The sequence below is a fragment of the Pseudoliparis swirei genome, chromosome 16 (assembly GCF_029220125.1).
Source record: "Pseudoliparis swirei isolate HS2019 ecotype Mariana Trench chromosome 16, NWPU_hadal_v1, whole genome shotgun sequence".
NCBI classification, from domain to species: Eukaryota; Metazoa; Chordata; class Actinopteri; order Perciformes; family Liparidae; genus Pseudoliparis; species Pseudoliparis swirei.
The window spans coordinates 16351544-16365074 of NC_079403.1; positions in this window are offsets into that span (position 1 = coordinate 16351544).

Genomic DNA, 13531 nt, shown 5'->3' on the forward strand with positions numbered 1-13531 from the left:
TTATCTTTGTGGAAACACTGATCATCTTCATGATTTCTCACAATAAATATATATAGAAACAGATAAATATCAATATGCAACACTTTATTTTTACATTTTCAAATTGAACATTTTTAAATGATCACTTCTAAGACAGTCTTGTGAAATCTTTTAACAAATCATGAATTCCATGTTTGTACAAATAATAACTCATGTAAAATACAAAAGTCAACTCTCAAATTTTTAAATAAATCATGTCACACTTTGAACTGGACACCAAATTTGTTATCTGTTTCTTTGTCAGTTAGTGTAACTTGACACTGCAACTGCATCAGTGAGGCGTGTTCTGTGTTTGTTCTTGATGAAGTTCATGTCAGAAAAGGCTGATTCACAAAGATAAGTTGAACCAAACAGGCTTGCAACTACACCACTGTACTTTTCTGTGTCAACAAGGTGGAGGTCATTTTGCAGTGTTACAATTTCAATCTCCACCTGTTCAGCATCCAGGCTGAATGTTGCACTTAACTGCTCAGCAATGCATGATATGTCCACGTTCATGAAAGGATTGAAATGAACGACACATGGCTCAAGCTGATCCAGGTCACAAAACCTGTTCTCAAACTCTTGCCCAACTCTGTTTATGACCTGAGTACTTTTCTGCAACTTTGTCAAAAGTCTCAGATGCAGAAGCATTGTCTTTCAGCACCATCTGCACAGAGGAAAGTGCAGCACCTGTAAATGCACAGAGAAAGGTTCATCTTAGCTTTAAATGCATTTAAAGCACTTATCATATCGCGATAGTTTTACCTTTGCCTTGCAGCTCACAGTTCAAACTGTTCAGTTTTCAGTAATGTCCGTTAAAAATGCAAGGTCAAGTATCCACCAGCAGCACGGTGTCCTTTGATTTCGGTCACCATATTCAGCTGACAGCTCCTCCAAAAGTACTTTACTCGGTCAGAGTTCATTTATATTAAACACAAAAAACATTTTACATTTTATATATATATTACATGTAAGTGTGATTTAAACAAGAATAGCTAAATAAATAAATACAATTTAAAAAATAGAGGCAGCTCACTGGTAAGTGCTGCTATTTGAGCTATTTTTAGAACATGCCACCCTGCTCTACTCTGAGGAGATGCCACTGTTAGTCTAAAGTTTAATATATTACGAAGTGAAACGTAGTAGTCTAGTAGCAAAACAATATTACATATAGTCTAGCAGTAATGTACAGCAATATCTTAATGCATATTGTAAGTAAATGTCTACAAAAAGACACTAATTATATATCTATATATCCATCTGTGTATCTAGCTAGCTATTTTAGCTATCTATCTATCTAGCTAAACCGCAGCTCCTCCATTACAACGCACAATACGCGCCATGTCACGTATTCCAACAAGCAGCCCTGCACATTAAGTGTAGTTGCTGTTCTTCACCAGCAGGTGTCATGCTTTCCATATGAAATAACAGCTACCAGAAGTGACACGTCACATCCAGTTATGGATGTGACATTTCAAAGTGTTACTTAGCCCCCCACCCACTTCCCCTACAACTACAATCTGTTTTCATAATGTATAATGTTTAAAGACCAATTAAAATGTCCTTTTCAATGTACATTTCTTACACATGAGCATGGTGAAATAGTTAATTAATGAGACTCAAAGTGAATTAAACATGTGCACCTCTTTCTGTCCAAGTCAGTCAGTTTGTTGAGCCAATGCAAATCAGAGATTGGGTACCTGCGAGGGAAGGCCTGTCCTTCTCCTGCTGAGGCTTATGAAGGCCTTCAGCTTTCCATCCCCACCCCCGAGAAAATCTCCCCTATGCACTTCTCGAGATGCCTCCAAATTCCTGGCCAAATGAAGCCCTTTCTTTGAGGAGAGACGCAAGGGCATTCCTCATCAGGGGGACACAATACCCCCTTTCACCGTGGCCGGGCTCTGAAATGTCACAGGTGATGGGACGGTAGACACTCGATCCTCCTCCCTCCGACGTAACGAGAGAGAGAGAGAGAGAGAGAGAGAGAGAGAGAGAGAGAGAGAGAGAGAGAGAGAGAGAGAGACTTGGGCTGACTATTATTTTGGGGGATAGATCTTCAGATAGCTGACGTTTACTACCATTTAAAACTTCAAATGTGATGACTTTTATGACGGATATGATGTCAGCGAGAACAGAGGAGGTTGACAATGAGAGCACTGAATCTTATTTTTCATAAAAATGGAAGTTCCAGCCTATTAGTCTGTTGAAAGAGCTGAAGGCAAAGGGGTTGGTGTTCAGGAGAAGTGAAGAAGGTTCAGGTGGCGAAAAGTCAGAAGAAGGGCTTTTACTGCCTCTGCTGTCAAGCCGGGGTAAAGATTCTGTAAAAAATACATTAATTACTAAGCATTCCCAGAGACAACGTTTTTAGGAGATTTTTTCAAACACTTCAATGGAACTTGGTGGTTTTAATCACAACATTGATATATTACGCCTCCACCTTAGGATTCATCTGGAGTCATGGTTCTGTCCACAGGCAAATGTTAAGTCCAAAAACAAGATTGTGGCCCCCATCTTTTGTCACTTTTGTTTCCTAATGCTTGGTTGTGTAACCTGTGCAGGAGGTTGCACCTGCAGAGATAATATGAACCCTGTGTCAACAACTTCTTTTCTTCCAGGCTAATATCATGTGGAAAAAAGGAGACAAAACATCAAGACACATTTTCTTACATGTTTTGAACATACACTACTTTTATACTGATAGTAAGATTTCCAGACAGTTTTGCACCTGTTTTTTTCAAAATGGCTACCGTTGAAATAAAGTCTCAAACTTCTCCCCATAACATTTGGCAACTCCACACATGAGGTTGAGGGATTTACTCATACAAATTTAAATACTTGAGGAATGTCATTATTGTCCTGAGCCTGAGACAAATTTGGACACAAAATAATATTCACTAAATAATACTGGGTGTTTTAGGAACAACATGTGTATTCATGCAGATGTTTAGAGGATCCCTTCTACAGATCCTACAGTCCTCATCAGGTCAACATAGCCTGTGTATTCCCCGACTGGGCACAGATGGAAGGCTAATATAGCCGAGACAGTAAACTCAGGTCATGTCCAACCTCTGAGGCTTTAAATGGACTCTTTCATGGTTGGGGCAATGAATGGGGCAGCAGGGGCCTCTGTGGGATCGTGTGTATTTCCAGCAGCCCGCATGGAAACTGCATTGAAAAACTTTGGTCCTGAGCACATCACGCCTCCATTGTGCCTCGACAAATATGCCACATACAAGACTTGGTTTATATCACTGGAAAACAAGTCCGGGCTTACTGGGATGTTTTAGTTTGTGCATTTGCATCTCAAGAATTCCGTATTTTTTTAACGAGTGCATATGAAGCCAAGAAATAGCTCCACATATAACCCCCATGTAAAACACAAACATGTTTTATGTTTAATCCTTGGTTTTTTACTGTTTAGAATATATATATATATATACTGTATATATATATATATATATCTTAAAATGTAATTAACTGATATATTATAGTTAATTAGTCAGCTTTACAGGTTCTGTTATGGGAGGAGTTTAGACAGACTAAGTTACTTCTGGCTCCAGCTTCCCATTGAACGAACAGATGCGAGGGATGTATCATTAATCTCATCTAAATGTAGGCAAGAAAAGAAACTATGAATAAATACCTAAAGTTACTCTTCCTGTCAGTCTTGCTTTACACTGTGCATATGTGTGTGCTGGATAAAGCCCATCTCTCAGATTGGTGTGGAATGCCAGCGACTGTAACTGGGACTGGTTTCCTCTCTTTTAGAGCCTGTGAATCTTCAGTCCAGCCTTTGTATGATTACAGAAGCATACAGTTGTTTAAATAGGCAATGTGTATGTTTAATAGCAGTTACTTCCACAAATCCTGCTACCTTACTAAAAGATGAGCCATCGGACACATTTCTTTACTATTACTATTGCTTACTCCTGTTATTATTGTGTTTAATTGTCACGACTGCCTTTTAGAGCCGGGACACAGCCACACCTATGGTTACTGGTCACATCAATGGAAGCTTGATAGTTGTGAAGTCTTCCAGGAACCATCTTGTCCGGCCTCAACATTAAGCTAATGGGAATGGCATTTGTTTTGCAGGTATTTAGACTTAAACTAAAGTATTAGCCAACAATACATTTTGACCTGACGTGGCACAGAGGAAAAAGGTCAGGGGATCACAAGTCATTAGAATTTCACAGCAATCTTACCAATAGTTGTCCAGATATTCCCCTCTGAACTTTAAATGTCAAGCTTCATAACTACAGAGACCTAGAACTTCTGTCCTTGCTATCCCTTAAAACAATGATATGTTTCCATATTTACTGCGACGATGACGGTGGTATTGTTTCCTCCCTGTGAGCCTGTGTGTGTGTGTGTCATCAGGACAACATGTGGTCCTCGAGACACCTAACATAGCAATAACTAACACAGTGGGGGGTTTGAGTACTTTGCCCGGTGTTTATCTGGCTGTAGACATATTGTGTCACTACGATAGTGTTGCAAGTGTGCAGGATCCAGTCATACAACTTGACAGTCATGTAGTTGAGATTAAAATGGAGGCAGAGTTCGGAGGTCGGTGTGGTCCAAGCAAGGGGCGCCAGACAGAAGTGTATTCGATGCTTACAACACCATTAAAAGCAAAATATATTAATAAATAAGCCACTAACAGTGCCAGCATCTTTTTCTACTAAATTAAAGGGCTAAAATTGGATTACAACATTATAACCTTGTCTTTAAAGCAACATTTTTCCCACATGCATACAAAATCGCATATGGGTTGTATTTCAACCAGCAGATGCTTTTGAGATAAGACCATTAAAATCTTGCATGAACACATTGTGTCAGAACGGAGTAAAAAGCCATCCTGCAGACAGATGTATGGTATGAACCATCTAGTGTAGAGTATTGAAGATCCATGTGACCCACAGGCGTGCCATGTTTTTGATACTAAGCAGATAATTTCATTTGTCATTATAGTTCATGCAATAGTTGTTATTGTCTAATTTGGTTTCTATGGGAAAGAAAAGTTAGCCGGTCATATTTTGCATGTCCTCTTGTATACATATGTTGCTCTTTGTTAAAGAAAAGAACTCCTTGGAAGGAATACAAAATAATTTCTGTTTGCCCTTAAACCTAAACAGTGCTTAGAAAAGAGAGGCCTGGTGTGGATACTTAGAACCGCTTATCTGGAGAGCATAGAGGTTGATAATCATTGTACGTAGTGGATATCAGGCTGAGTCTAGACAAAAACAGAAACAATATGAAAGTTAAGTATAGTCTCTGTTTAATCAGCACTTTCCAGCGAGCTTTTGATGGATGGTGATGTAGAGGAAATGTATAAATTCATCCTGTTAGATTTACATGATGTTAAGGTTCAATATCGACCCAAATATTGAGAAAATATACATAACACTGATGTCTTGAACGTATATTAAAACAGCTTATGAAAGGGACCTGACATCAGACATCCTGAAATGATTCAATCGGCATCTCCAGTCTCAGGAACATCGTCTTGAAAGTTCATTTGGTTGTTGAAGCAGCAGCAATCAAAGTCTTGTATTCTGTTTTTGATCACTGTCTGAAACAACGGAGAGACAAGAAAACGATCATTGGACATTCTACAGGAAACTGAACACCAAATTCTTCCACTGTAGGACCCAAGTAAACAGAGTGCACACACTTCTGCCCTTAACTGCTCTCTAATAATAATAATGAGGGCCCTCTGTTATTGCAACTTGCACTCTCAGGCTTAAACCAGTTCACGTGTTTACTCATCTGCTCTGGCAACGTAGGAGAGGTCCTGGTGGAGGATGGTAAGAGGTGTGCTGGGATCAAACGCAGTGTCACCCGCGCTGGAAGGATGGTGAAGGGAAATCAGGAATTCATGGTTAAGGCAGAAAGTGAGGAATGCTGTCTGCAGACCCGAACACTGAAGACCACAGAGAGATACCATCTACGGATTTGCAGAGGGTCAAAGTTACATGAAGGGATACATGATGAGTGATACCGGAGGCGCATGTAGATGTTGCACCCAGTATCTCCCATGAGTTACACTTCATTTCGGTCTTTGTCTCTTTCTCTGTGTTTTGTTTCACGTTTAACACAATTCAATCATTTTGTATAGCTCAAAACCCCAAATCCCAAATTTGCCTCAGAGGGCTTTACAATCTGTACCCATATGACATCCCTGTCCCAGGACCTCACGTCGGACCAGGAAAAAGTTCCCAAAAAAATAAAATGGCCTATGACAGAATGCATTCATCAACATTTGAAAAGGGAGCGTGGGGATTGGATCAAGTCCAGCGGACCTTGAGAGGGTCGCCACCTACGACCGACACAACCAGCCAGACCTGGCGGACCAAACCCCACCTCGCCTGCAGGGAGGAGAGCCCAGATGGAGGCTACGCTAACTGGCAGACCGCAGGACTCCGGTGGGCCGAGAGGAGGTCGACTCTGTGTTTACATCAGGATGCTTGGTGCTCAAACACAGTCTAAGTTCATTGACAACCTTAATGTGTTATGTGAAGATGTTGGCCATGAAGATATAACTGCCCAGAGAACTGTTTTTGTTTCTCCACCACACAGCAGACAGGAACATAGTGGAGCATTTTTCCGCTTGACAGACAGATATTTTCTTCAGTGGCGGAGAACAAAAACCGAGATAAAAGAGTGAATATTTGTCTTACACTTAGACTTCAAATGAATGATAATGTTGTTCGGTAACTGCTGTATGTGCAAATAAGCAGCTGTTTGCTAGAAGTTCATCATATCAACCGCTGTTTATGGCAATCTATCGAATAATCTAAAAAAATCAACCTCAGGTTGGCGCTAAAGTAAAATCGGCACAGCTCCAGAGTCATGAGGAATCATCCACTGGGACCCATGAAAGTCTGTCGGTCTTCTAAATGCATCATGTAGATATTTCACAGACATAAGGACTTTGACTCAGTGATGGTGTTGGATAAAAAGAAATCTCTGTATCACATTTCTATTCAACAGTTTTTTTAGATATTTCAGTCTGGATGAAAGTGGTGGACAGACTGGCGGACTGACAATGCCCAGAGCCACACGACTAGCATTGCTAAAAATGACCTTGCATAACCATTCTCTGAATAGAAGTTATACAACATACATGATTGCATGGTTCATGGATGTACAGTCAGTTGGTTTGCGGAGGATTTTCTTTTGTCTCTTGTTGTGAAAATAAGAACCAGAAATATTTGAAACTTTTCATATGGATTCAATGTATACTTTTAGCAAGTGAGATCTCTACTCTCTGCATTGAAACATACATGATGGGACACGTCTTTTTTTATTTCTGCTCAAAGATCCTACGGTTACAACTTTACATAAGAGTCTCATACATTGTGTTCTACTTTGCCTCCTTGTTTGATGTGTTGTCTCTCCACGTTACCCCAATCCACCAGCTCAGCCAGAATGCCCTCTCCAAACAATTAATAATCTCTCTAATGCACGGGTACTTCCCCAAGCTTGACTGTACCGCACAATGGTGGCACACAGCTCCACTGCAGCAGGAATCTTCTTCTGTTTTCATTTGGAGAAATGTATCTTTGCAGTTGTTTTTAATAACAGATAACTTAACAGCAATTGTTCTATACAGCATTTTGAAATTACCACCAAAAATGCCTCTTCTAAACTTGCTTCAGAGTTGTCAACATCTAAAACCAGTCAAACACATGTAGTTCAAATCATCTTCAAGTCATTTCTCCAACTTGAGCTCTAATGAACACCAGCTGCTTTTATTCTGATATTGTATCAAACAAGACATTTCTCTGAAATGAAACAAAGCGAAAGAAAAACTCCACATTGCTCCACATAATCTGAGCTGGTCACATAACACAGGCCTACCCGCTGAGAGTGCATTGGCATTGCTATCAAAAGACTTCACATATGGAGACCATTCCCAACTCTAAGGGATTCCATCCCCAGCCGAGGTCAAAAGTGCTTCAGTGATCGTCTTTTCTCCTAATGGGATCCTTTCTCGCTTTAGGCTGTTAACCTAGCTGCCAAGCCTCAAATAGTCATGTACCTTTGCTCTTTCATATATAGGTATATACCTTTTTACTGCGGCCGCCTACACCCTACAAACATCCACAGTCCACAAAATAATATGGTGAGGTAACAATCAAAGGGACATTTAAGCAGTTCTATCATTCTAATGCGGGGAGGATGTACAAATCTGAAATTACGATGCCGGTTACTTCCCATGTATCGCCTGCTATTCTCTACCAACTCTCATTGCTGGCTGTTACCCCTTAATTATAGAAGTTTCTCCAAACGGGAGCATGGTGTCGTCAGAACTAGAGTGGAGAAATATGTTATCAGTTCAATAACATTTGTAAGCTAAGTCAATGATGACACTATAAAGTGTTCAATGGTAGAATGTAATGGAACATTTACTCAATTACTGTACTTAAATTTCAGTTTAAAAAAATGAATACAAAATTGACGCCACTGTACTTCACATTTATAGTTTGTATCTACGAGCGGAGCTGTCATATTATTGGCCAATAGTTGAGTCAAAATGAAAGCCTCCCTTGTGGTTTTTGAAGATTGTAATTGTTTCCTTTCCCGTCCAGTCACAGCGCGTCCTTACCATGAAAATTTGTTTAAACTTATTTTTCACCACTGGAATTGCTTTTGTGACAATCATAAACTGTCAGAGCGGTGAGCAAACAGTTAACACGGCACCATTTACTTGTTATTAGTGTGGTCTTTCATTAATCTTTCATCTGGCTAATCCCCTGCAAGACTGAGGTCATAATCAAGCATTAATGAAGGGCAGCTGTGTGTGTGCAGAGATATGATGCTTTATGTGGACAGTAAAATACCTTCCCCCCCCCAAAAAAAAGAATACACATGTACGAGAGAAAATGAAATACTGAGTAAGTTCCTCTGTAAATTACCTCTACTTCTACTTTTTATTTTATGTAATAATATGTTATTTTTACTCTGTATTGCTAAAGTTGCTGATGTAGCTAACAGCAACAAACTAATGTAGTTAGTAAAGTTAACTGTGCCAGGCACGGTTTGGTTGTGTAGCCTACTGTAATGGCCGATTAGCATTTTGTTTTATCACACCAGGTTGCTTCACTTGGACACAAATGTTAGAACATTAAAACAACTCGCTATAGGCTACTTGTAAGTTCAGTACAAAGCATTGTAGGGTTGGTTTCTAGTTGGTTTGCAAGTAGGCCTAACAGTAGCTAACTACTTGCATCACACTTCAGAGACTCATTTGAATCAATGTTAAAACTGAAACACAAAGCATAATGAATCTTTACAACAACCAAATTAGGTTTTCCTCTAATATCTGACATTTTGTCTTACACAGAAGATAATAACAATAGCTCCATTATATTTGGATAACGTTAGCTGTTGGGTGTGTTAGTACGCTGGCAGGCACATGAGATATTTGTGGCTTCCTAAATGCAGGTGTAACCAATAACAATGACGATGAATGCCGACGGCTGCATTCCATGTATGTGTCCCAGGGCCTTGGTATTGTGGGTTACTACTAGCTGAGATAAAGGTTACTGGGACATATTATTAGCCGACACACAACCATTATTTAAATAGTTTGTAACTCCTATAATGCTTTTTCTGCAATTAAGACTGATATGGATGGCTTTTATTGGAAAAGGGTCTCTGCCAGTCCTGGAAAATAGTATGTATAGCTAAAAGGAATGCAGTGATTCTTAAAATGAAATGTAATCCATAGTGATTCATATTATATATTTAAACAGATTTTAGTCGTTTTTGTTTTTTTAATTATTTACTAAATAGAGCTTTGAAAGCACTAATGGGTGAAGTTATGGAATTGTAAAATATTTTCTGATATTGTCTTGATAATGTCATGAGAACATGCTTTAGGAATACATACACACAGCTGAAGCATTGTGTTAATCACCAATAGGTTTGCACCAGACTCTCCCTCCCTCTCTGTTCTGTACTGCACTGTTTTATTTTGATTGTTCTGTATTGTATTGTGTTGAAATGTATATTTTGTGTAACCACTGAGAGACACTTTACCTCGTCAAATTCCTTGTTTGTGCAAACTTACTTGGCCAATAAAACTGATTCTGAGTCTGATTCTTCTGATATGCTTTTTCGCAGCATACCTGAACTGTGATGGACAGAAAGAAAAGAAAGCATGTTCATCACAGAACAGGCAGCTCTGGCTGGAGGTAAGCGCTGCATGACTCGTCTTGAGCTATATTATGAGCCCTTCACCAAACTACCTTGGTGGTCAGAGGTCAAACAGGACATCACAAAGTTCAATGAAGAATGCATTAAAAATATGTTGTTGACAATTGAAATAATATAAAAACAGCACCACTGATTTGGACCATTGGTTCCAAGTCATGACTGTCTGGTATGTGCACCAACGTGCAGAAACATGTAACCTGCCTAACATACAGTAGGTAATCCATCTCAGTGAATGTTCTTTCACTTTTACTCTCTGTAAGAATATATCAACAATGCATAGAAATAGTAGGTGCATACTGCATTCCTAGGTCTGCTGCAAAAACAACATCATTTTACTCCAATTGCATTTAAAGGGTATATTTGAGAACAAGTAGAGCAAGTTAAAGTGAGTCATTTATTTATTTTAGGTTCTGTTTTTGAGCACATTGTATGTCACTGTCCAAATAATAGGGACATCAGATGTCATGTTCTCATGTCTTACATTCATGCTGTTGGAAAACTATATTCTTCCCAGTTTTCTAACATTGTGCAATAATTGCATTTTTATTTCCAGAAAATTACTATATGCTGGTTAAGTAAAGCTGTTTTACAGTGTCATAATGGCTCTGCTTTGCATGTAAACACATTGAAAATGCAAGGATCTCAGCATTTTGGTTACTTGAATGAATACAATTGTAAGAATTAGTGCTTTTGTGCTCTTTTTGGTTCATACAGAATCTCTCAAAGGAGCATTTGGAGTAGCATTAGAGCCACGTAAGGCTGTCAGGTGAAAATTACTTATAGATTATCTATAGTCTTAAAAAGCAAAATATGCTAATGAGCTCATATGCTCCCTTACAATCCAAAACAATATGGCAGAAGGAAACGCATTAAACATGAATCCAAGCTCCAACACATCAAATGCCTACAAAAGAGCACATGCCCTGTGATTTTGTAATATGAATAGGGACATACAGTTCACTTCCTACAATGCATCACTCAGCCAGTCTGTGAACCCTGTCCTGTGGCCTTCCATTTAGAGGCCACAGTATTCCAGTGCCGCCCCTGTGTGTGCACACTGCATGCTGTTACAGGGCAGTTCTCAACCACTCAGTTACAGAGTGGGAGGGAGACACAGGGGCAAATGAAAAGGAGCTCTGTGAAGGAGTCTTGACTCCCACTGCCCACAAAGCAAACCAGGAAATGTGAGAAAGACGATTTTAGTCTGCGCTGGCTAAGAAGTGCAAACCTCTGCTCTATATTGGTAACAGTTTGCCGCTAAGGCACATTATGAGTGTATTATAACTGCTAAATAACAGGAATCAATATAAAAACATATCCCATCAAACTTTACATGCTGCATTTGCTTTTAGTGTGGTTAGTATACATTTAACTAAATGATATTTTAGAGGATATAGTTTTTTATTGTTGTTTGAATACAGATGATTTTCTGTTATTCATCCTACCTTCATTTGTATAAATGGGGTACAATAATAGAAACACCTGTCAGTATAACGCGATACAGTGCTACATCACCATAAACTGCATACAGTTGAATCCACACCTTTCTGAAACAGTTGGTGCATACAAAACTGTACATCTATACACAATAGCTCCAATGTCAATGTAGTCTGCATGTAAAAGTGTCCTTATACTATCCAGTTCACTGTTACACTATCGACACATCATCTTGTCTATGATTTTAATTTACACACAATTCACGTAGTCTCTGGACTATTTATTTCCAGGACTGTTTGATGCTCAATGAGGTTTGCAGTGTGTGTCTGAGATTTAAATCCAAGTTAGTGTCCGTGTTACAGACATTGATTCAAACATCAGTTTTTGACTGGTTTCTATCAAATGTGAGTGAATTAGGTCTCATAGCTTTTCTATAAATGTGTTAGACCACCAATACACACCTACACACACACACACACACACACACATAGATACACACGCACACACACCTATACACACACCCACCCACACACACCTATGCTGAGCTGGAGCTAATTGAGGCCACCCAACCTCACATCCTAGTCGACACTCTATCTTCCCGTTGAGCCGGGGTGATTCCCTGCTTTCTTCACCTCTGCAGTAGTCAACACCCATCATCTGGCCACCGTAGCTTATTCAGACTTTTACTAACTCTCAGCTTGCTACCAGTTATAATGGTGGTGCAACAGAGAGTGTACAGTATATTTGCGACAGAATGTGTCCGCTTGTCTTTCTTTTTCTCAGCCTCACATATAGAGGTCATGTAACTCCTACATTTACATGTTTGTCCTGAGGGCTCCCTTGAGGTCTGCACCAGGTGGTGCGAACATACAGCTCTACATTCAGCTTTTCATTCTTGTCTGGAAGCTGAGCATGTGTAATACTGTTCCATTCAGGGAGGGACATTGGTGTAGCACTCAAACAGTCCATGGACATATCACATAGTTATTGTGCTGTGCTCCACAGCAATTTTGAGAACACTCATCAACTTCATATGACCTGAATTGTAATGTTATGGCTAGAATTGTCACATTACTTATTTTACTATGGCAGACTGAGGTTTATGAGCACAATATGTAGAGTGGTTCTTTAACCCTCCTGTTACCTTTCGGGTCAATTTGACCCCATTCAATGTTTAATGCCGGTGTTCTTTGGGGTCAATTTGACCCCAGGCTGTTTTTCACTGTGTCAAACATATAAGAAATATCAACTTTTTTATATATTTAAAGGGCTATTTAGGTAGTCAACAAACAAACATAAAGTACCTCACACTTAAACTTGGGAAACAATATTAATTCAAATAATTTTCTGGAGGTTTTAATTGCTGGGGTCAAATTGACCCCGAGGGTAAAATATGTTAGTCAATGTAAAGGTAACAGGAGGGTTAAATGCAATCATCACAATTTGGTGACAATTACTGAACAATACTAGCTGATAATTAATAATGTATTAGATAAATATCTAAATGTTTGTAGCAAAGTTATTAAATCAAAGACAATACCAGCTGAAACAAAATTAATGCATTCTCTTTATTTACAACATGCAGTACAATAAATGTTATATGACACACAACTCACTAATAGGAATGTTAATTAATAATAACTCCATGGCATGTGAATGAGTTGGCATGTTACTTGGAATCAGTCTGCAGCTGATGCATAGGCCAGTCCTTGTCTCATTTCTGTGTGTTTGTCTAAATAAAATAAGCACCACGAAACTCCACTGGCAGGATCTCCATATAACTGTCTCTTGTGGGCCTGCATGTGCCCTCCTAAAATGGAGGCAGCATTTATTCAGATGTAAATTC